At 38.7% G+C, this 25957-nt stretch overlaps 1 protein-coding gene and 1 long non-coding RNA gene across 2 annotated transcripts in view; both read right to left on the bottom strand.

Annotated features, from left to right (window-relative positions):
* Positions 1-1825, bottom strand: part of LOC124156608 — a 113677-nt gene extending 111852 nt beyond the window's left edge. Inside the window, exon 1 of the mRNA XM_046531253.1 lies at positions 1583-1825. The gene's annotated coding sequence lies outside the window, so the exon portion shown is untranslated. The remainder of the gene's footprint in view (positions 1-1582) is intronic.
* An 18658-nt stretch (positions 1826-20483) lies between these two features.
* Positions 20484-23182, bottom strand: LOC124156611. Its single transcript, XR_006864359.1, has 3 exons — positions 22744-23182; positions 20881-21005; positions 20484-20784 (listed from the first exon to the last, which is right to left on the bottom strand). It is a non-coding gene; the product is annotated as an uncharacterized LOC124156611 (long non-coding RNA).
* Between the last annotated feature and the right edge of the window lie 2775 nt (positions 23183-25957).

Below are 25957 nucleotides of genomic sequence, written 5' to 3'. Positions count from 1 at the left end.
AATCGCCGCTCCGCTAGACACACACAGCAAGCGACCCCTGCTCGCCTCTCCCTTTGAAAATTACTCCTCATCCATAAAAGATTTGCCGGCGCATATAAGTTGAGCTTGATGAGAAGCTCCGAGGGAAAGAGTTAAATGCTAAGTTTCGACATGTGCACTCGTTCGCGATCATAGCCACAGCCACCGATGAACATCGGAGAGCCTAAGCCAGAAGTGCTTTTATCACCTCCCCTATTGATTTGGCTGCAACGTCGAGGAAAAGAACACGAACCTCCCAAGAAAAGCTACATAGCTTTCCGAAATCCTCGCCTTTTTCTCGCAAATATTTGAAAACATGTTATTAAATCATTAATATAGTAAAAACCGATCCAGTATCTCTCGACTAATATTTAGACTGATTAGGAACAAGTTGACTTTTTAAATATCATAAATTACTTTGTAAATAGTAGCTTTTCCGAGGAAAGCACTCAACCAATCGCAGCACCGCAAAAACAGATCAAAAAAGCGCGGAAAGTCTTCCTTCGATAGATTTATAGTGGTGAGTCCATATCTTAGTGTTTACATTGTCACTTTCAGAGAAAAAAATCATTTCCGGAGGGACATAAGGTGATCACACTTGGGCCAAAAACACGTCAAGGGATAAAAAGAGTAGAGAATTTAATGGCAGCAACCTACAATACCCCGCCAAAGGTCTCCTCTTAAATCATGTACATGTTGCGCTCTTTTTTTGTTCGCGGCGGAAAGGATACTCCAACCCATCCTTATTGCATTGCAACGATTTCATGTTATTATCGCTATCCAATGTGCCGTGGTTATCTCGGTCTCATAAATGGGAATATTTTCAAAAGTAATTTATGTCTCATGAAATACGTATATCCAAATTTGCGCTAAAGAATTGTTAATGCCGCGATTTCAATTGATTTGATAGCATCACCTGATGGTCCCAGATGGGCAATTCTTACCTCGATGCTGAAGGCCATGTTAAAGGAATCCTTTGGGCGTAACAGAAAACAAAAGTGGTGTTTCTAAATACATCATTAAGTGCTCCAAACGAGCATGTTACTCACTCTCATGATTAAATATCACTGTATTCCGAGTTTAATCTGCGCCCTTGTACAATCAGCTTACGAGTCTTAATGCATTAAAGTTCCAGGCCATATTTCAAGTAAAAAGGGTTTAGGAATGCACTTGAGTCGCGCTCCCTCCGAAAAAAAGCTTTAGAAAACCCTCGATTCGGAATGTTCCTCAAATATTTCAAATCTAAGAGATGAAACCCTAACACACACTAAATAATCCAACCTTACGCATAGATCAGAAGAAGAGAAGATCGTCGCGCCATCAATTCCGTTAAATTCTCCGAATACTGAATGGATATTCCGAGGCAAAGCGATGCAACACAAGATCCCCTGAAATCCACGTCATGTTTAAATCATAGAGAGTGAAGGTCGCACATCATGTGTGGCCAGCGGCGATTGGAATCCTTACCACCGGAAAGGATGGAGTGCAGCACAGTGTGATTGAGTGCGGGCGCGGAGGAATGGCAGGGGGAGAGAGGCCATTGCCTCGAAGCAACACCACTCACCTCAACCGACGAAAGGCGATGGTCACTTGGGAGCAGGGCCGGGATAGTACTAGGCGAAGGACAGTACTAGAGGGCCGCCAGCAAACAGTCCATTCCACCACACCCAAAAGTCTTCTCGCTGCACCCGCGAGGATCGCACCACGAGCGTACAAGTCTCCAGTAAAGAATGCCTTCCGTGTTGAGGGATCGTCGTCCTTTGGGTCACTGAGAGCTCCGCGGGAGCCAGCGCACAACCAACGGCCGGCCGCCACCCTGGCGACCGGTTTTATACGGGACCGCTTCGGAGGGGGAGAAGGGGTTGGAGAGGGGAGGGGGAGGAATGGCGGGGGGGGGGGAGATAGACAATAACAGTGGTGGCGGCGGAGGGGAGGTGGGGAGCGTGGGAGAAGCGTGCATCCCTCTCTCTTCAGCTTGGTTTACTCATTCATTCGGATCGCCTCGCGGAGAACATCACGCCGTGCGGGGAGAGTCATGCGGTGATTTTACGTGTTATCCTCGACGAAAATTAGTAGATTACGTGGGAGAGGTTTCTGAAAAGTTGTACTCGCAGATGGAAGAGGTTTTTGCCAATCTAAACGAATACCTCTTGGGAGAACACATTGCAACCCAATGGGGATTTCTAGAACTTCCCAAGAGAGAGAGTTGCAGGAGACTGTAGAGCTGTAATAGCAAACCAACGAACATTTCTTTTCATGACTTTACTTCTCAAACTCATTTCAAAACCTCGTTATTTTTCATTTTATAGTGCTCCACGATTCGCAGTTGGAACTAACAAAACACGATTGCGAAGCGTATGAAAGAAATGAATACACTGTGCACTAAAAGTTTCACATTAGTTTTTCTGTTAATTGAATATCCACCAAAACTTTACACCCTTATTCCAAGCTGGCTCCGATAATAATAGAGTTGTCTATGAAAGCCCCCTTTGGGCTGTGAAAATTATAGTCTCACCCCAAGAGCTCAGTGCCCTTAATTTCTTGCTAATATTTCTCCATAAACCGGCATTAAGATGCACTTCATGATTTAAGGTGCAGTTCATATATTCGGGGAGGATGGGCGCAGTTCCTTTCCCAGGGCCGACGATTATGAAATTAGATTTGGAGTTTAAATGGTTGATTTACTACTATAATCCTACTCTAAAATGGAGTCATATGGTTCAGCGGATATCTAGCGATTTGATCGTTAGATTATTCTTCCTCATAGGTTAATCCTCCAAAATCGCTGGCATATTAATGACTTTGCCTGGTTTCGCTATTTACTGGGCCCTTTTCGCTTCTGTCTTCTATAGCGTTGAGGTGTTTTCCCCCGTCCCGTCCCTTCCTTCCCTTTCCCTACCCCAGAGGCGTCGTCGGGCTCCTATCGCGGCGGCGCCTCTTTCCTTTTACCCTCCCCTCCTCACTCTCCCCGGGTGATTGGGCGTATAAGCCACTGGCTTGGTTCCCGCCCCCGGTGCGTTGTGTCCTCGAAGGACTCCCCGAAGCCCTCACATTTTGGTTCAGCGGATATAGCGTCTGGCTGTGGCTCAGAAGATTCCAGACTCGGATCCTGGTGGGGTGACTACTTAGCCTCGGGTTACTCACATTCGCATCCTGATGATGTGGTAATTTAGTTAATAATCACAATTTTATCTGAGCAGCAGTATATGAGGATGCCTATACAAAATGAAGGGAATCCTGGCCGGTGTAACTGGTGCGTTTTAACGGTATGTCCGCTGGCCTGCACTGAAATCACCAAATACTGAAATAAAAAACAAATATTTTAGCGTAGGAATAGAAGGAATAATAAATTTGCTGTTTCCACATGGTGATTTATGGAGAACGACCATGGTAATTTATTATTTATTTATTATTGGTTTCGTTACAGCGTAACATTATCAATAATTCCTTCCACCAATCCACCTTGTCAGTGTTACGCTGTAACGAAACCATTGTCGGTCTCAATAAATTAGCATGTGGAAATAGCAAAGTTATTATTCCTACGATTATGGATTTCCATCAAGTTACGCCCGCTACTATTAATTATAGATATGTTAGCTTTGCTGCCTAGCAGTGGAGTGCTCGTTGCGTTCTCGGCTTGTTTCCTTCCTTCATACATCAAGTTCTCGTTCAAGCGATAAAATCTTCGGCGTCCCCCTACTTTCTTTGTTCTTTCATGTTTTGCCTCATCCACTCATTCCATCTTTCCTGCGCCTTCGTCATTCAACGTGACACCTTTAGCAACTTAATACATTTTTTATCATCTCTCAATTTTTTATCGTAATGTGCGTGAATATCATACAAACGTACATAATCTTCTCTGTTTTGCCGAAAAGACGGGATTACAGTGTGCTGTTAGCGTTTCCTCTCCTATTTCAATACGAGATGAAACAGGATCTTCCATAATTAATGAATATAGCCTGCCATTTTTGTCGGTTATCTCAATTAGTATTTTTGCGTGGCCAAGAGAGGTCCCCATGGGGATATTCACCGTTAGCTGTGCACAATATGGCGTAGCCAACTCTAAAGGCCTGGTTACACGGTGCATTAACCCGTACGGGTTAATGTATGAATGCGTGTCTGTTTGCATGTCTGAATTCATGGACGTTTGCGTGAACGAGGAGCATGAATGAGCGGTTACACGGTACATGCGTTCGCACAAGTTTTCACACATTTTCTCGTAACGCGAGGCGTTTAGTTTTTGTTTATTCCCTTTTCAGTGCGCAAAATTTAAATGTGAAAACAGTATCATTAGGTAGGAAGCAGACGATACCTACCAGAAAATAATTCCCTTTTCGTTGTTTCATGTAGGACCAGGAAATTTCACATACTGGTAATATATTTTCGCTGCCGTTTAAACAGTGGTTTTCATTGTAGTTGCCGAAGTTATTTCATTTCGTGCCAGTAATATTTATTTATATTTAATATTTATCGTTATCGCTCGCTTAATGCTATATCTCAATAGTACTCTATTTATTTCAAACCGTTATCAAAGTTAATACTTAGGCTGAAAATTTGTAGACGCATCTTGTTTTTAAGCCGTGTTTACTTGACATTTTTCTGTCATCTGTTTCACTGAGTGTAGATGATGTATGAGAGTAGATATTTTTAATACCTTGTTCTACTTTTGTCCGGGACGGTTATAAAGTTAAGAAGATATTTGCTGTTGATGGAAAAGATGTTGGTTTAGAGGTCTTGTCGATTTATGAACTTGCGTAATGTGAGTCGTATTTTTGTGGTGAGCCAGCGCATTCCCACCTCGGACGTATAAAAGGTAGAATTGTCGTTAATTCGTAAGATATAAATTATGTTTAAATGTGTTCTATAAGTCGTATGATAGCCGTTGTATTTCACAAATGTCGCGTTGAAAACTCTGTGACAACCTCATCGATTGTTTTGTTCCGGCATAATACAACCAATAAGATACCATAGGCATAAACTTGGTATGTCCGGCATACATACAGGGATAATCTACGCGAATATTAGTGTAGATGCAAATGGTGAGTTTGTGGTAGGATTCAAGCACTTACGATACAGTACAAATGAACAAATACGCGTAAAGAGTTACTGAATAGCCAAGACGGCCGTGGAATAGCCCTGCAGATGACAACTAAATGTGTCGTTTCCCACCAGGTGGCTCTGTTATCAACTTGTGCGAATGCATGAACGAAATTAGAACAGGTTCTATTTTCCGTTCACGCGTTCATGCATTTGTACATTTTGGGGTGGTTACACGGTGAATTTTTCCGTTCATTCTCGCGTTCATACATTTAGACATTAACCCGTACGGGTTAATGCACCGTGTAACCAGGCCTTAAAGGACTACGGTTTTCCGTCGCCCGGATTTAGGCTGCTAGACTTCTTGGCGGCACGCGTCTCTCCTGCGAGCAACCCTTCTCATGTTCCACTTTTTGACCCGAAGCAACGCTCTTCCAGTAGGCGACTCCAAAGCCAACGCGAGACATGGTCGCCTCCACAGCGCGCTGTCACACATCGGACCGAGATTTCTCGTCTTCAGCTCGCTTTTGCCGTCAAAGTGAACGATTCCTTGACAGTCTTCATTGCATCACGTTTTCATTAAGTCACTCTCTTGTCTATTTATTTGTCCTTACCAACGAGAAAAATCTCACAACTCAAATTTAACCCACTTTCCTATTTGCTATCGTCTAAAATTTTCAGCACAGATCAGGAACGGACGCGTTAATAAGATATATGTCTAGTCTTCAGAGGCAGTATGAGCCCTCATTTTCAATTGAAATGCTTCTATAAAAGCATGAACACATACGTAAATACATGGATGTGAGTTCAGGTCGATTGCGCTCAGTTTTCGAGGGGCAGCTGATCGAGGAGCCGAGTGATCAACTTGAGGATTCTCTAATCCTTACCTATTATTTTCACACATTTTGAGCCATTTCCTTTCCCAGCGCTACTTGACGCGAGGAAACTGAATAAGGAGTTAAATGAGTGCAAAAGTCTAACGAATACGTTGCTGTTATCAGTGGCGCTGACTCCATGGGGCGTGAGGGGGCCCCAGCCCCCTCAAAAATTCGTTATGGGTGTGAGGAAAAAATGTGTCAGGCTTGTCGATTTTCCCCGGAGTATCCAGATATGGAGATTCGAGTTATCAGGGTTCTAATGTTGATCATATGACTTCTAAAATGCTTAAAAAACTTAAAACTCACTACTTTAAAATTTCCCGGGGCAAGATACCCGGTTTGGGCCCCCCAATATTTTTTGAAAGTCATCATCCCTGGCTGTTATCTACCTGTATTCATATTACTAGTTAACATTTGTATTAATTTTATAGCTGCAGCATTAATTTTAAATATTTGCAATTAGTCAAAACTGTTTCCGGCTATTCAGCACTCAGCAAATGTAAACATCGAGATTAGTTATAATATTGGGAAGAATTAAAAACTTAGAAAAACACATTTCTGTTTAAACTAGAAATAATAAAGCATAAACAATGACGAATTCATTTAAATAACCACGTAGTCATTCGAAATAAATAGAAAAAATTAAAACCACCTTGTGTGCCTTGACCTAAGGTCCCATGTTGAGCTTTTAGCGATAAATACTGCATGTTCAAAACCAAAAGCGTGTTGCGCATCAATTTCAACCTCCGTCTTGTCTTCATATTAAGGTTTTCATGACGCTTCTCTTCTCTGCTACTCTTCTTAGGACTTACTCATTACTTACTCGGTTGATCCATGTCAGCGTAAACATTCTTTTGTAACACCCCAAAATATACATCAAATATTTAAGTATACCGGGACTAGCCATACACATGAAATGAAAAAAAGTATTTTAAGTAAGTATTATATATGTTTTTGTTTTAAGTATTTTTATAAATAAAAACATAAATACATGGATAAACTGTCGAGGCGATTGCGTTCAGTTTTGGGGGGGCAGCCGAGTGGTCAATCTCTCATGAATGTACGCTCTCTCCCAGCGCTTCTTCTCGACACGAGGATTTTGAAATAGGAGTGACTTGAATGAATACGTCCAACGTGTGCGTTGCTCTTTTCCTATCTTCTATGTTATTTCTACAGTATAGATACCTTTTTCTCGACTTATACGCAACCAAACTCTACAAATGAGGTACCAAAATGCACAGAAGTTATCAGAGAACATGCGACGGCATATCTTGCTTCCTAAATATTGCTATTGTTTCCTGAAATTGGTTTTTAAATGATAAAAAAAAATCGGTAAATATTCCTGACGTTAACGGCGCAGAAACTGATACATTTGTTCATTTGCAACAATATCTCGCATTCTTTAAATAACTTTTATCAAAATGCGGCTGATTCCACATTCAAGTCTCCTGTTGATACGTAAGTATGAGTCATCATGTGCGTTTAACAGAGGATAGTGTAATTACTTCCAATGTTGTGTTTAAAAAGGTCCTCTGACATGTACATTTGTACATGAACATTCCAATTAAATTTGTACATAAGACCCTGCCTTTTTTTCTACATTTTAAAATTAGAAACGCGCCTATCCCTCTGTGGACCTACATTTTTTCCACGATCAATAACAGATTATAACGGCAGCGATAGAACTCATAAATAGATTACATGACTTGTAGTGTAGCCTACCAACCTATGTAAAACTTAGTACATGTTTCTTAATTCTATTATTATTTCTAACAGCATATAGTAGTATAATTTGTTAGTGTACGGGACGTTTTTTGGTCGGTGTGGTGTGCTTGTGGGAGTCCAATTGCATGCTGCATGCTGGTGATTGATCACCAGCCCTGCCAAACACTCTAGAGGTGTCTCGCAGGGTATTATGTAGATGTAGATGAAAAGAGCGGGGAAAGCACGCTCGTCTGCCTTTATTCGTATTATGAGCCCAGAGCAGTCACATTACCAAAGGTAATTTAATTACGCGCTGAGGGAAAATGCACAATCGCTTGTCTTGCAGTCACATTGTAATGAAGTTTAGAGTACAATATGCAGAACAAATAATACTGAATATGATCTCCTTACATGAAATATCCATCGCCTTAAAAAAATGACACTTTGAAAGTATGGCTTGTATTAATAACTAGTATTTACTAATTTTACAATGTGGGAACTAACATTTTTATCGTGCCGCTGTTAATTGAGACAGGGACAGCAGACGCTGTTTTTAATTTTTTCCGGAAATCCGTAAACATATTCCTGCTTTCCGCATGTGCCTGTAGTTACTTCTGGAGCCCATGTAAGAACATCGCGAGCAGTGAGTCCAAAAAGGAAATGAAGTTCCTCGTGGATGTGCTTTGCGTCTACTTAAATTCTCCGAAAAAAACCGATGCATTCGCCTTAATACACGAATTCACTTCCCATTCATCATACTGAATATTTTGGGTGTGACGTGTCATTTAATATCTACTCGTTATCACGGACTCCGGTGGAAAAATTGTCAGGGGTCACCTTCAATAGCGCTCCTGGGGCTTTACACCCACCGATGAGCCGATTAAGTATTTTCTTAAACAGTATAATAATAGTAGTTTTGTTAAATGGGACTTTTTTAAAACTTGTTCTCATTTGTAATGTTTCCATTTTTAAGCGCACGACGGGTCCTTCGCGTGCTCAATGCGTCCACCGGGCGATGGGAAATGCGATCCCCTCTCTTGACTATGTTGGCGAGGGGCATCGAATTTCAGAGTGGAAGCGAAGGAGGCGAGGATGTGCAGAGCCTCTCGGAAGCAAAGAAAACTCGGGCGTCACCGGAACGGCGCACGCGTTATTGAAAGATTTAAACAACACCAGTTGACCACACCAGGCTTTCACGTCCATTGCTTCTGTCATCCGTAATTTTTGATCACTTTTTTACTGCAGGGATGGGATTTCCTGGGGACCTGGGGCTTTACTTGACTCCTGGACCAGGCAGTCTTGCTCTAACCTACCATTCCTACCATAACAACTGCCCAACAGCTTGGCTTATCCTTGGAGAAAATCGATAGTTGGATTCGTTCGAGAAAACCTCATTGTAAAATTATATGGACTATGAACTGATGATTTTATTACATATAAGGAAATGACCAGGTAATAAACTGTATCAGATCACCTACAAGAAAAAAGAAAATGACTGCATTTATTTTCGACAGCCCTTATGTAATAAAATCGTACTTCATTGTCGGAAATTAAATGCAATTCACTCGCCTGCTGCAGCCTGGGCTCAGAACCCTGAAGCAGCGGCAGAAAAATCGAGTGGTGGGCCTCTAATATCAACAACATTCAAATTCAGGCACGAGAGATCGGGCTCTTGGTTTGCGAGCAAGTATTTTGCCTTTCAAAGCTTCGCTTAAAGTTATTCTGCCGGAGTGAGATCACAGCGAATTTTGCTGCCCTAGTCCTGATTTTTTTTCAAATATCTTCTTTCCGTTTGGTTTCAATTTGGGATATAATCATTATTTCTTCTTTCTGTCCATCCATTTTTCATCATTCTCCTGCTAGAATTCATTTTTGCGTCTTTAAGTGGATTCATTTCACTTTTCCTTAGATTAAGCGTCGTCTCTATTGTAGTGAAAATAGTGGGTGCGATTCATAAAAACCGTCAAAACGAAAAAATGCTAACTTTCCCACAGTTAAAAAAAAAGAACTTTGATCACAACCCGGATCTGAAGATACTGCAGCGTTGGTTGAATTTCGGTTTGGATGAAAATGTTTATTTCTCCTGTCAAATGATTTCTTGTTGCTCATTGTCTCTTTTCATTACGATATGTTAAAATACCTCGCAATATTGCCGGAAACAACCGCTTTTATAGTTAATCTCCTTGATTGGAGGAGAAGTACTGCAATGAATAATACAGAAGGACTAAGAGTAAGTGAGCTTCCGTAGCGCTCGATGTTGTAGGCTTCTGCTTATAGTTGTAGGAGTTATTAGTATCACGGAAGGTTTCCAAGCAATAGGCCGTAGGGATGAATGTCATGGCTACGGTGGCAGATGTGTCGGAATGAGGGTGGTCTGTTGGGTCCATGTAGGGCTCCATCTAAGATATGATTACGTGCGCAGTTATGCGATGCATCGGATCACATCAGAGAAGGGGGGCCGGAACCTTTATGAGCACTATGAGGTCAGGAGACGTATAGGACTTCTAATGAGGGTGTGCGTTCGCGTGCGGCAACCCTCTTCAGTTATTTCAGTCCTTGTAAAGGCGATCGATTAGTGATATTGTCACGGGTACCTCGGGACGATTTCATTTTTACTCCGTTATTATAAAGCCACTTTCTAGGTTTTTTTGTTTGTTTGCCCTCCCGGTCACAATCTTGCCACCCACTTCCTCAATCCTCTTAAAATTCTCCGTAGAGATCATAACCAAATGACAATACATTCTGAGGCTATTTCTAGTTCTTCAGTCCATTTTAGGCAAATGACACCTGTATTCATTGCTCAGCTGCAGCATACATTTTAAGGATTTAATTCTCTGTATTATTTGTGCATTCATTTAAACATCATAAATTAAACTCTTTCTCTGTGAATATTCATTACAATGTCACAGCAAAAATCTCCAATGAACTATAACTAAAGCTAAAATTAACGAAAACCTTCCATCCTACAATGTCAAATTTAAAGCGGACGCCCGCCAAGTTTTCTGTTCTATATGTGTAGACTTGTGCTGTCAAATTTAAGCGCGGGACCTAGGGCGAAGGCATGGTGGTTTATTTTCTTCATTTTTTGTAAAAACAAAAAGGAAAACATAACATACAAATATTAGCAACGATGTATAAAGTCCATTTTCAGTAAAACTGCTTTCGTATCGTATATGTTTTGTAGGTATATTATTACAGATAGGTGTTTTTCTGTCATTCCATATACTCTCTGTTAATACTGCACCAACAGTGATAAATGAGGTATCATTTTAAACTTTGAGTCACTGGCTTCTGACAAATAATATAATATCAATCTCAAATTTCACTCTTTACCCATTCATTTGACGTTTTTGAAGCTTTGATTTCTCCATCTCTATTACTCGCTCTAGGTATGTCCACTCCACACATTTTTTTATTCTAGACATCAAAAAATGTTAAAAATCCAGGTAAATCCTCAGAAATAATCATAAGTAAATCATCAGAAATAATCGTAACATAAGTAGGAAAAAATATAAAAAATAAAATCTAAGAAGTACGATGAATTGTAAGCGTTTTAAAAGGGATACCGTGTGTAAAGAACTTAAACGATAACTTGTATCACGAGTAAATAAAAATATCGTGTTGAAAGTACATATTCAAGAATTGTTTTAAACGGGAATTGACAACAAAAATGTAAATACTACAAAGTGCACGTAGTGATTTTACATGACGCGTGAATGGTATGACATTGTTAAAACATTTTGCCAAATCTTTCATTACTTGATCTAAAAAAGCACAAAAAAACTGTAAGGTGAACATCTCCTGGGGTGAAATTTATTATGGAATCAAAATACTGATTTCATGGGAAATTCTTCTTTCACCGACTAACCGACCAGTAGCCACTTACACATTTCCAAAGGATGAGGTTTTTTCGCCAGGGCAGACCGTTTGGAAGGCGTCTGAGTGCTGTGCCCTCTCTAGGCTCAGCGAGGCTCCTTCCCTACTGTACTCTGACTTCCTTTCTCTTGAGGTTGCAGCTGGAAGATGTGTCGCCACACAGTCGTCACCATTCCTTTGAGGTTTTGTTGAAACCAATGCAAACAAACGGTACACGCCTCGACGAGGCACTTGGGACAAAAGACCCAGTCAGCTTGCTGATAAGGTTATTCTGGCTTTTCTCTCTCGTTTCCCAGGGAACCGTTGGCACCATAACCTCTATGGTTGGCACCCTGGGGCTTTCTTTATGACCATCATTCCGCGACCATGAATCGCTAACCCTTCCGCACCCCCTCTCCCGACTTCAAAAGAGGGTTTCGCAGCTCCTCCGCCGTTCCTTTCATTCGGCACCTGCATCGCTCGCGAGGGAAACTTGTCTGCTCATGTCGTCCCGTGGTGATGGAATCGCAAGACTGCACCGTTTTTCCAACGGGTGGGTGGGTGGATTTCGGAATGGCATGACTATCCATCTCCTGACCACCCCGTAAGCCGGCTCATTGGATGTGTGGCGGAGTGTGTGTGAGGACAACAGCCGATTACAAAAATAGAAATGCGTATACCAAGATACACTGAGGCCCATATCGTCAGTCGCTCCTTCAGATCTCGTCTTCACTTAGGATTCCTTCGGCGGCCTCCTTCGCGAAGGACGCGATTACGTTCGAGAGACGATCCTCAGTGAAGCTCTTCTTTATCTTCCGACTTAAGCTGGTCTTTTGGATCATTTTCGTCGCTCATGGAATGTCCGGTTCTGAGATCCGTTAATCCAGTCAAACAAAGACAAAGCATAACTCACCTAGCGTCACATGGGTCACAAAATATGCCGAAATGGAGCGAATGGGTAACGCGGAAAGAGTTTTTCTGTTTAATTTGGTAATCAAACATAGGGATATTCAAGAAAATAAGAAAACGGACGCAGTGACAGTTTGCATTGGAATCAGAAATTAAATTCACCGAAAATTCATAGATAATTCATACTTCAAATATACAACAGACCGAAGCGTGGGAAAAAAGCAACAAGTTTCCTCAGTTAGATGATTAGTAAATATCAACTATAGTCTTTAGTAGTCGAAACATACACCAAAACAATCCAGCATTAACTTAAGCCAACATGATGATTAAATAATTCCTGGGGTGTAGGTAATATAATGCAAAAAGTTGTTTGCCAACGTGCTGTTTTATTTTAAAGCCTTCATCAGGGCTATGAATGAAAAAATGAGAGAACAATAATGTACAATATTGATACATAAATAAAGGATACAAAAAATCTCTTATACAACAATGTAATTAAAAAATGAGAAAGGAATACACAAGGATTTTGACATTAAAAAAATATTTTTTAAATGTCAAAATTCTTGTGCATTCCTTTCTCATTTTTTTATTGTAATATTGTAAAACAAGTGTTTTGTAACCTTCATGTATGTATCAATATTGTATATTATTGTCGTCTCATTTTTTCATTCATAGCCCTGATGAAGGTTTTAAAATAAACCGAAACGTTGGCAAAAAACTTTTTGCATTGCATGAACTATACTCAAGGAATTATTTAATCGTTAATTAGAAGAGGTCAAGAAAAGAGAAAAAGGAAAATCCAATTATGTAAACCAACATCATAAAACATGAGATGCATTAAAAATATTCGTTTATATAAAAATTCGTTATTCTGTAGCATATCAAACTATTAAGCACTTTTAGATGAGTTATGATGCAAACATGCTAGCTTACCACGTCCGCTAACTAATTATAACGAGAATATCGTGAGAGTTTATCATGCACGCTTAAAATATATTAATAAACCAAAACTCTAAGTTTAAGAGGAATACTTGATGCACACAATTGCATTACGTAGTTACTCCATATCCATTTCTAGTGCAGATGCGCAAGAAAACTTTATTTGTAGGCTTTTTACATCGATGTAGAGATGATTTTAACGTGCTGGGTGATGGATTGAGTCTAGTATGACGACTTTTATCACATGTCATTCAACATGATCGCGAATGATTATGCCTCAGGAAAACCTCTAATTAAGGTTTTTATGTGTCGAAATACACAAACATCTCCTTACAGCTTTAATATCCATGATAATACGCTGTTCAATCATTGCCTTTGATGCACCGGCTTACGGATAACATAGCAATGTAAAGCAGAAATAAACAGAAAAATGAACGTAAACAAAATTAAAACGTTATCGCCATCACAAATAATAAAAACAAAATCATTTCTACCAACCTATCTTTTATGTAAGGCCTGTTTAAAAATCTTTAAAGTGATGAAATGGTTGTGAAGTGGATGTGAAGGCTGGGCCAGACCAACCTACGTTGGCGAGGAGTCCTTCAGCAAAGTGCGCTGAAGAAGACCTTCGGACGTCTCTCGAACTGAAATCTATCCTTTAGGAGCCGAGGAAGATGAAGGATGGCTAAAGAAGCGACTGACGATACGGGCCTTAGCATTTATTGGAGTCCTTTATTTTTCGGGGTATAAAGAATTCCTAAATTTCATTTTTTTAATTCATATATATGACAGTTATCTAGGCAATATCATTCTAATTCTTTACCTTAAAAATATAATTCATCATTGAAATAAATTTCTCAAAGGGCCCATAATTTTATTGCAACTTTGTTAGTAAAAGATACTGTATCATTCCTTGGTAAGAAAAAAATGCACCCGAGGTCTTATTGACCGGATATTTTCTTCATCTGGGTTTCCAAACGCTGCGCTGGCGGGAAATCCTGTTGCTATACCTCACGGGACTATCTCGGTATGTGCATGAAGGAATAGATTGTTTGCATGGGTGAGGAATAAGCATTTAGTGCATACATGTTTGAAGTTCACATATGTTTAATGAAAATCCCATGTGTTTTGTTATTAATTTATTATATAAGTTTTAATAAACTTTGTTTTAGCATCGAAATTCAGGAGGGTAAAACGACCTGTAATTGGCTATTCGTTACGTGACGTCATCTCCCATAGTATAGTTGCAAGCGGACGGGAGCATTGATGAATAACTTATATTTCACGTATTTTACGTGATATTTCTTCATTTTTCTGCAAGTAAATTTGCAAAATGGAACTTGGTTTCGTTAAGGCTTGTTCAAATAACCTCCCAGACGTAGACCCCTTCGTGATCGGTGTATACCCAGGGCCTATCTTCGTTTTTTTAAGGTCTGTAACTTCGTTTTCTCCCGAGTTGGGAGAAAATAGACTCGTGAAGCGTTTCATCCAACACTTAAGTCTGTAACTCGATTGCATATAGACGATGAAGTAAAGAGTGAAGTGAGTTGTGAATGTAACATCTTCGAGGAAATTATTTCTTCCATGCTGGTTCAACCAACTGTTTACATTTCGATCAAAGGTATCTGACTATTGCGAAGGGGATATGTTTCATATTTGAACTAGTTGTGCTTTAGGGATACATCGAACGCGTATTAATTTTCATTCGTTCGTTCGCTTCTAAGTTCTGTTTGATTTTTATTACGTATTGAACCTATTGCCACGCATTTCGTTGCGCTGTTGTTCGTTTTTGTTTTGGTCATATTTTGGTTACGGTAGGAGTGATAGTGAAATTCGAAGTTTTTTGATGTTACAATAACTGGTTTAGCAATTTGTTTCAGCCTATTCATTTAATTGTCTTCGCAATGTTAACGTGAAATAACGTAAACTGATTCTAAGTCGTTAGTGATGTGTGGGAAGTGAGATGTGAAGAATCCTTACGAATTTCAAGGAGTGCAAATTCTTTTAGTGTGGTGTGCAGAGTGATTGGAAAACCGATAATTATGCTTTATTAGTGTTACATAATGGTGTTTTATATTTATTGTTTGCCAAGTTCTTCATTGAAACAGTTGATTCGGCATTTACTGATTATAAGTATCAAAAAGACAGCTCATGAAATGTGTGCGTGGTAGTGCTATTTGTGATATGTTGAGCAATAAATATGTACAAGTAAGGGTAATTTTGCATTGTTTTTTATACATTAACACCTCAAGTAAACTATTTTTCCCTATGTTTCCGCACTTTTATGCTGTCAATATTTGAAAATTCAAATGTAGCGAGGCAGGTTGTTGTGTTTCCTCAACTATAACATTTTAGGAGTTGCAAACATATGTTACTAATTGCTCGCATGTAGGTATTTGCAATGCATCAAATTTGTACCATTCATGCATTTACCGTAACGTTATTTTCTTTTCGATTCTTTACTGCATTGTAAAATTTTTAAATTTTCCTTTTCCACTCCAACATTGTGTACATCTGCTTTTCGAGAATAAATGCTTACAATGCTGACGTTGCTAATTATGTTTTTCCATAGTCATCAAGCGTACATAATGAAAGTAAGCATCCGAAGTGAAAAAATATGCAATGTATATCATCAATGAATTCAAGGCCGTTTGTATACAAGAATAACTGCATCTCAAACATACATATGCTTCAGTATTACGCATTAGTCTCTCCTTTCTGAATGGAATAATGTAATAATGGCATCGACTTAAGATCCCTCCGGGCTGCCAATAACCATTTCCGTCGTAGTTCAGGCTTATCGGGAACATCCACAAAAATCTTGTTCGGTGTAGAAACACGGGTGCTCCCACATATCGGAACAAAACAATATTCATTCCGGAATTTTGTCCTACAAGCCATTAATCTATCTTCGCTCATGGCTACGAACTTAGAGAATTATTGTACGAAATATACCACTAATTTATAGTCGGACAGATGGTTTATTCCGTCAGATTCCCCTCAGTGTTCGTAAACAACAATAAACAAGGTTTCCATCAATCGCAGGTGATCGGAGGAACTGCAGTCAGTTGAGTATGGGGATTGACGTCACAAGCCGTCTAACATGGCGGCGGAGTGTTTTAAGCGCAACATTGATTTTGGAATGTTTATTTGTTAATAACAAATTCACCCATGGTCGTACGACTGTAGGAATTGGAATTTTGCTTAATTCAACCAAACTGATATTTTTAACAGGCCTCACCAAAAAAGTGCAAATACTCTATTCCAATCAGAGGCCTACACCTGCAAACGACGTAAGCCACTTCAATAGGCGTGTGGCAGGGGATGTTAGTACACCAGCCGTTGATATGAACAATGGAAATGCACGGTGAGTATTTTTCGACTTTCGCAACACTGAATTCCGGATAGGATGCTTTTATTGACGCTCTTCGATAGCACAACCTCTGGCCTAAAAAATACCTTTAGTGCTTAAAAATCCTATGCCACCCGTTTCGAAGCCGAAATAAATGAAAAAAATCATTCATTCACATGGAATATGGAGGATTGTTACACCAGCAAACGGGCAAGTTGTTCTAGGGAAATTTGGAATGAAAGAGTACAGTATGAATACTCTTTGAAATATAATGCAGAGCATTGTGTGAAAGGTATAGATGAGATTAACTTCTACGTGCAACGATATTATTAATTTAAGATAAAATCTATCTAAAACTTCACGTATTCCTCGAGCCTCTCTTAGCTTTCCTATTCTATTGCTAGTTGGCTCCCGTCTCTCCCTTTACATTTGTGTTAAGAATTTTAACGGAGAAATCTTTGTATATTCTCTTAGCAACAGTATTTTCTCTCTGATGTAATTACCATGTTTGGATGAGATATGTCATCTGTGTGCATTTCTTTGGCCTCTGACGTGAAGGCCAAGTCCTTGATTCTGCCTGTCTTCTTGCTAAATACCTACACATTTAGTTGTAAACAAGTCAATTTTCTGGTGATTAATTTTTCACTTCTTTGCCGTAAATATTGGACGATGTTATGATGATTTAATGTAAAAATAAGGGTCTAATTTAGATTTTTTATATTTCGTGTAAGAAATAAATTACCTGTCTTCATCAACAGTCGTCCGTGCTGAGATTGGCTTGACGCAGCTCTCACAATAATTCTTCTCTCACATGGCGCAACTGTTAGAGCACTCGGTCGACAATTTGGAGGTTCTGGGTTCGAGTCCCAGTCGGGCCACATTTTTACCCTCTGATTTTCTGGTTTAATTCATCTTCCACAGCACCGTTGTCCTCGTCCTTTTTCCATTACATGTTCCTATCCCTTTCTTTCCTTCTCTTTTAATTTATTTATCTATGTTTGCGTTCAAGGCGTTGTGTGAATGAATGGAGTGTATCGGTCCTAATGGCTTCTTTCACTTGGGCTCAGCGTGCCACGAAATGCATGTTCCTGTCTCTTTCCAGCTATCGTACCTTTGCACTCACAAACCATAACCAAACACGAACTATTCTTTCTGTTACAAGGAGAAGTTGGACCGTAATAAATGGATCTCCTTTGTGACTGAAGTATGTAGAAAATTCTTGTGCATCAAAGTTTAATTACATTTGGCAGTGGCGTAGCTGGGGGGGGGTTATAAAATATAAAAAAAATATCAACCCACAAAACAAATTTATTCTACTCCACCCGTATGTTTTAGCAATATAGCTTTCCGAAGTCCCATCAATTGTGTTTTCTTGTGCCAGAATATCATAAAATGTGAGTTCTAGAGATTAAAATGATACATTTTTCCCTGAGGGAGGTACCATTCTCCTTAACCAGTAAGCCCCCAACACATCGTCCTGGAGACGCCCCTGATATTCGAGCGTACCTATTATTAGGTCGTAAGTGGCTAAAGTGGCTATAGAAATTTGGCTATTCGCTTTGTATGAAGTCTAGTCTAAGCATTGTGAAGGCCGATTAAAAGAATTATCAATATATTATCCGCACAGAGAACGTGGCGTGAGATTCCAGCACCAAGGCATCAAAGAATGCGTTCATTGAAAATCATTGCGGAGAAATTAGCATGAAAATAAGCGTAATTGTGTTTGGTCAATTTGGAATGATAAAGAAAAGTAGCGAAAGACTTTGCTACGTGCAGTGTCGTACTCATTTTTTCATGCGCCTTGTGATCGTGTTTTGTTAGTTACGATCATGAATCGTGGAAGAAGGCACCTCGGAATAAAAAGTTGCGTGCTTATGAGAAGTAAAGTCAAGAAGAGAAATCGATGCGGCGAATGATAAATAGCTCAAAACAATTTCAACGCATAAAATGTGGCTGTTTGCAGTTGTGGTTCTCCAGAAGAATCATAGATGTCGTCCAGTCAACGCTAGGGATTTCTATCAACATCCCGAAACTGTGAAGATATTTTTTTTCGTTAATCTTAAGGTAGTTTGAGCGAAAAATCAATCATCATAGAATTCTATGATTTTTATCTCATTGCAAAGAAAAAGTTTTGATCTTTCCAATGATATCATAATATACACCCCTTACCAGGCTAAATTCAGAGATATTTGTGAGTAAAGAGAAGCTGATTTACATGGCATAGATGGGAGCCATGCGCTTTGACGGCAGAATTTATTTAAATAGAATTATTTCTCGTACATAGAAATCGACAAAAAACTGAGTGTAGTAAACTTCATTTATGAATTTTTGGTCACATTAAATTCATAGGTCACCGGTAGTATAATTAAAATATTTGAAAAAAACTTTTCGTCGAACAGGCATTTCCTGCAGACGACCGGATGCCGGAAGATTCGGCTTGGCAACGCTGCTTTAGAATTAACTGTAAACAAACATGATCGCATACGACAGCATACAAGAAATAAGCATTACTGGAGGTAATTGATTGCGTACGAGTTCAGCGTACTGACTACCCATATTGTCGCAGTAAATTCCAAGTAAAAAAATTACTTCGTGGTGGACATTGGGAAGTGAAATATGAGACTCGCGATTCCTGATACTAATTGGGTTTCTGTAAACTTCGAATGAAGAGATTTCTTATATCTATATGAATATTATTTTGCATGCTTTGGCTGCAAAGATATAACCGATTTTACGCAAAAGTTGTCTGCGTATTTAATTTCACAAGTACGATTATCCATTCGCATTAATGAACTTGCTATTTGTGATGAAAGCGAGTGGCTCAAACAATCTTTTAGGTATGAGCCGTGCGTGAAACCTATTGAACAACGTTAACAGGTAGTTATTGATATGTGCTTTTTATATTTAAGTCAACGCAGTTCGAACCTTACATAAATGAACGGACAGAATTCTTAGCGAGATATTATGAGTGTAGTCATGCGTTTACACTTAAGTTAAACAACACATTTCGTATATGGTGAAATTCTGTTGAATCATCTCCCTTTTGGAAAACAGAATTCATCCTATAATGCATAAAACCTACTAAATCTTGTTGCTTTAACCGAATTTGAGGAAACCTTTCTAAAAAATGAATGTATAACCAGCCCTCCGAAATATTAACATTGGTCGACATCGATTTTCAATTACCTTTTCTTCCACATTATGCAAAATTACAAGACTTACACTGTTGGAAAGTTCTTGCTCCAATAACTGTAGACTTCCACGTCATGAATGCTGAGCTCACTACTAACAATTTACAATGCAATCAAATGTATCTAATCTTTAGATAGAACATAACCAAAGTATAAATTTATCTTCCAATAATAGTATTATTGAGTCTCAAAGGAAGTGCATTTTGCCATTTCCTTACAACAATCCCTTAGGAACAAGAGCTTCACACCAAATGGACTTCTGCTTATGTCATTACAAAGATACTAAAAGCTAAAAAAATCACAATATTGTGCTTCAACCACTAAAATCTCAATAAAATAATTCTAAATGAAGCTTGCCATTCACCTTGATGCCTACTGCAATACCCCCTTACCTTTAGTTAAACTGGATACAATTTCAACATTCTGCTTTTCATCTCAAGGCCCTATTTTGGAAATATATGCACATATAGTTACCAATTTAGGATTTGTAGGAAGGAAGTAGACAAAAAATGGTATATTACTACACTTCTGGTATACATATTCATTGTTATTATATAACAAAAATTACAAAATATTTACAGAAAACCACTCTATGCACAATGTTACATAAATGCAGCAATACACTTTTAGAGTCACTAAGTGTTGGCTAAGATACTCTCTCCCATGTGTACTTAATCTTACTCCCTCAGTTCCACATATTCTGAAAATTTCCACCAGATTCTCCATATTAATGCCAGCTGTAGCCATTTGGGAAATCATTGAGCTTGAAATAACACTCCTCAGGGTTTGTAACATTGCCACCCTCTGTGTCTTCTACACATCGCACAGGTAGTAGTGTATTACTTGCATACATCATATGCAAGTTATTTTTTGGAGTGGTGATCAATGACAGATCCATGCCCTGTAAATGTAAAAGGAAAGACATTTTAACTGTTAACATAATAAAGAGGAACAATTTATACATAATTTATTTCCCAGAAAATATGATGAAATTTACCAGATTTACTGTCATATGATTACCCATTGCCTCTCTTCTGCCATCCATAATCATAAGAGGCAATGATATCTACCTCAGCTCCATCATTGCCTTGCATAGGAGAGACTTCACTGGGAGTCATGCCACTGAAATAAATTATGCATACTGAATGAGGTGCCACATATTAATTAGCCAATGCTCTGCATTCAGATTTCGGTGACTGGGTGGAATTAAAACTAAGGAATAGAAATAGTATGATTACATTGAAGGTTATCTACCACTTCACTTATGATGTTCTTGATTCAACATTAGGAAGGCTATTGTATATGTGTCAGACATTTATGCCCCATCATTGGTTAATGTGACACAAAAATATATTTTGCCACTTTGGAACTCATTAGTCTAACAGGAACATTAATCAGTATGTAAAGTGAAGTATTACTAAAATTAGAAATTGCAATGTTTCCACTGAGTTTTATTATGGCACAACGCGTTTCATTGCTACAAACAACATTATCAAGTGTTGTTGTCATAATAAAACTCAGTGGAAGTATTGCAATGCCTAATTGTACTAATATTAAAAACTTCCACCATATTGTGCCCAACACCATACAGGATATAGTGAAGTAGGTTGTAATTATGATAAATGTAGGAAAGCAACTACTATCAGGACAGCACCATCAAGAAAAACAGGGAGATGATGTCGATAGATAGGAACATTTTCCTGTAATACTATTTTCACTATTAAAATATGATTATTAAATGCAATTCTTTTAGAAAGATTAGTTCAGCTTGATCATTAGCCTTCACTCAATGCAACATTAGGAATTTGAAATGAATAAGGGTTTGCAATTAGCATGTCCAGCCTTGGCTTTAAAAAAATTTAAACGACAGAGAAAACATTTATTCACATGGCATAAAAAAAATGTGTGGTTGAGGAGAGGAAAAACAGGTTGTGAGAGAAGGATGAACATCAAAAGTGGAAAGGGTATGGCCATGAAAGCAAAGCTGACTGAATTAAAACTAATACTCCTCTTCTGGCAAGCACGTGCAAATAGCTGTTAGAGGAGTCAGGTAATCCCTTTAAGTAATCAAGAAAAAGTTTTTGATCCACTAAAAATATTGAAAGTCTTAGATAAATAAGTATCATGTAAAATTATGACATAGAATAATAGTTGCAACACTGAGCACACCAGTAAAAGGGCTGTGCTGAGTACTTTACCTCCTTAAGAAACAATGATTAAGGAATAATAATCAAGGAGAAATTACATTGTCTTTAATTGCTGAAATACTTAGGATATGGATACTACAGTTGAAAATGTATGTTAGATAGACTTATATGTAATCCTATGACGTGATAACAGATCACCATAATTAATCAACTTATAATCCACATTAACACAATCCAGCAATTATTGATTTTCTATGTTAAAAACAACAAATCTGTAGTAATTCTCTCGCTCAAAATCTCAAACACTTTATATGGCTCACATCACCGAATTCCAGTCAACAGTTACTTAATCAACTATGGTTTCATCCGAAGGAATCAATAGCAAGTTACACTGAAGGACAATAAAAAAATTAAATGAAACTAATTTAAAATTACACTTGAACAGAGAAATCATCAAAAAATTAAAGCCTCTGTATTTCCTAAATTTTAGTTTATATATTGGACATGTCTACTACTGGTAATGTTCTTGGAATGCAATGTACATGGAAATAAGAAGCACACCGACAGAATATTTCCAAGTGATATGAAAGAACGTAATGCAACCACAAGAGGCACATTTTTAAAGAATGAATGAACATTCACATTTGGTTTCGGTAGACCAATAACACTGCTATTTACAGGATCATTTTTAAAACTGATGCGGTGAAACTTACGGTGTTAGGGTAAAAGTGAGAAGCTTCTCTTCCTCTTCAGCTTCTCTAAGCGATTGCATCTTCAACCTCTGACCCCACAGACCGCTCGTACCTTTTCCAGGTGGAATTGGCGACAGACGGAATAATTAGGGTTGCCCAATCCCGCATCATTTGCTCGTGCCCAACATCTGACACGACGCACACTAAAAATGAAACAAAAATTTATTTTCAGCTAATAACATACTTCCATTCTTAAATTCGCAATGAGGTATTTACTAGAGCCCTTCGTAAATTCCTTCTTCCGCACAAACCGCTCGTCTTTACTAGTGGATGGCTTCATCGTTAAAGAAGAGAAGGCTGAAATACTGGCTTATTTCAGTAAAAAATTAGAGAAATACTCGACTTTCAAAAATATATTTCAACACCGAAATCTCTGCACTCCTCTAACGCTTCAAGCCATTCACTTGTTTATCTGAATTTCAGGGCTAGTTGAGAGTCGCACCAACCTAAGAAATTTGACGTTGTTGCCAAGTCTAGCGTCTCTTTAGCATATGTCATTTCTTGCGATACAATGATTTAAAATTGCTTTCTAATATGAGTAATGCTTATAGTTTTATTCTTGAACACCTCAGATGCCAGTATACCGTACTCCAAGTCGGGATTAAGGCCATACTACATTAGGGAAACGTAGCATGATATTACTAAATGTACCGTTGGTACCTTTGGTAATAAGTCAAGATAGAGTTGAAAATACGTATATTCTGTTCATTACCGTGAAAAATAAGTAACTAAAGCAAATATTTTCCGGATAAAATATTATAAAATTGTATCAAAAACCTTAATAACTCTTTATATTTGTAAATTTTGAGAAGATACAGTCGCTGTTATGACTACGGATCTATCTCGCTCAAACTACCTCTATTTTTATCTATAAATAGGACTTTAGAGAAGTCTATCGCTCTTAAGTTTGTTCCCCTTTTATTTGAGAGATACCACATGTTTCTTTGTTATTTTTCCATTTTTGCTTCTTGTAATACAAATAGCTTACTAGTAGTTTCAATAGCCGTCATATGGTAATGTAACTCATTGATGTATTCGTGGAATAATACCTCAAAATCGTTCATTTTTCACCTTCATTCTCATTGCACGCGTACCTTTACTGCAGAAAATCTTTATAGTTCATCGTTTTGTAAGATCTCTCTTTCTAATTTGGCTCCTCATCGTCATCATTACCTATAATCAACAATCATAAGATTGGTTTAACGCAGTTCTCCATTTCTCTCTCCTGTCCGCTAGCTTATTTCATAGTGAAGTATTTCTTCCCTTTTACATCTTTCATAACCTATCTTACGTGGATAATTTGTGGCCGTCCCTTGCCCTTCGTCCCTTCCACCTGTCCTTCTACGATTGTCTCTATCAAGTCTCATAATGTGGCCAACTAAGTTGTCGTGTCTTCTCTTTAAGCTTTTTGGAACACTTCTCTTTTCTCCCACTCTTCTCAGCACTTCCTCGGTCGGTCCATTTAATCTTCATCGCTCCTCGGTTGCACTTTTGCTTTCTCTGCAGCAATTAATATCTAAACCTCGCTCCCATGCATAAACACATAGACGTACCCAGCGGGGTCGGGGGGCAGGATGGGGCAGATGCCCCATCCTGCCCCCCGACTACGTGCATCTACTACGTGCTATTTTACTACGTGCATCATTCAACTTCTCAATTAGATTAATACATTTTCTTACTTGATAACGTTCTTCGTTTGAGAACTCAGTGTTAACTTCACCTCATAAAATCAAAGATTCCTTATAGTTTTCAGCACTTAATCAAGCAGGATCATTAAATTATTGCTCTGCCCCCCTAACAGCGAAAATAAATTTGGTTCAAAACGAAACTTTTGAACTAATTTTCTTTTGAAAAATAAAGAAAAATTAGTATAAGACATGGGACTGAAATAAATATCATTATAAATATTACTGTTTTCAAGCAAATAATTTTATAAAATAATAAAGTGCTTTCATAATTTCTAAATTTTGATTTCATTAAACTTTTCTGCGCTAAACTTTTACAACTTGAACGAACACAACTTGCCCCCCCCCCCAGTTTTGATCCTGATTACGCCTATGCATAAACGTGCTCCATATAAGGCATCTGATGAATTGTTTCCTCCCATCTATACTTACTAGCATTCTCAGCTGTGAGTAGATACTACTTTTTGAAGAAAGCCGCTTTGCCGGCGCTATTCAACTAAATATTTCTTTTTTACTACGTGCATCATTCAATTTCTCATTGGGTAAATACTTTACGCATCTAGAGACTTACATTGCTCTGTTGTAACATTGATTGCAAATGAAAACTCCCTGCTGTGGCAGTAGATTTCCCGGTAAGTACTCAAAAATAAATGTCTCCTCAGTACAAATAGCAATGTCAGTTGGCATCTATGTTCCTTAAGGCTCGTCGGTGAACAGGGATTTAATGTAGATTTATTGAAATTGGTGAACGAAATGGATGGAATGGCGATACAATCTTTGATTGATGGAAAATACAACAATTCCTCGCTCCGCGTCACCCAAGGCCTCAACTTGATGTCCGAATGAAAGTGAATTCAGCCCGGAAAGTTGTGAACGCGTTGCCAATCACCTCTTGATACTATCATAATTTACATCCACGCGATGGAATGTGTTGCAATACCGTTTGGCAGACCCTCACCGAGCTAACATTCTCACATTTTCGCTTTGCGATAAGCTCACGAGCGTGCGAAGCTAGTTTTTTCGGCTTCGGCAGATTCGGGTAACGTGCCCTATGTGAAGGTATGCGGGATATCTGACACCGGTATTCGTGGCCCTGAAGAAAAACACTCGTGGATACCATAAACAAGCAATGACACCGTTTGCGTGGGGCGACTTGAAATGTCGAGGGATATTGCGCTCGGGAGGGTTTCTCTCGCAAGAATGGCTTGACCCGCGGGTCGAGTCGAGCATTCTTTTATCGCCATTTAACTACTGCCGAAAGAAATTTTCCCTCCAGAAATTTCGTCCAAAAAATTCCTGCATCTCAGGTTATGACGAAACAGAAGCTTTTCTTGTGGGTGCGGGTATTTCAGGCATCCTCGGGTTAAGTTCACCGGTCGTATTTACAAAATAAATTTTCTTTACACGAAGCTTCTTTTTCTTTCGATGTAGGACACCCATTGACCTTTTTTTGAAAAATACGCAAACTGAGCCACTTTGAGGAATAAATT

This window comes from Ischnura elegans, chromosome 3 (assembly GCF_921293095.1).
Source record: "Ischnura elegans chromosome 3, ioIscEleg1.1, whole genome shotgun sequence".
Lineage (NCBI taxonomy): Eukaryota > Metazoa > Arthropoda > Insecta > Odonata > Coenagrionidae > Ischnura > Ischnura elegans.
The sequence above is the reverse complement of the archived record's forward strand: the minus strand, read 5'-3'. Positions and strand labels throughout refer to the sequence as shown.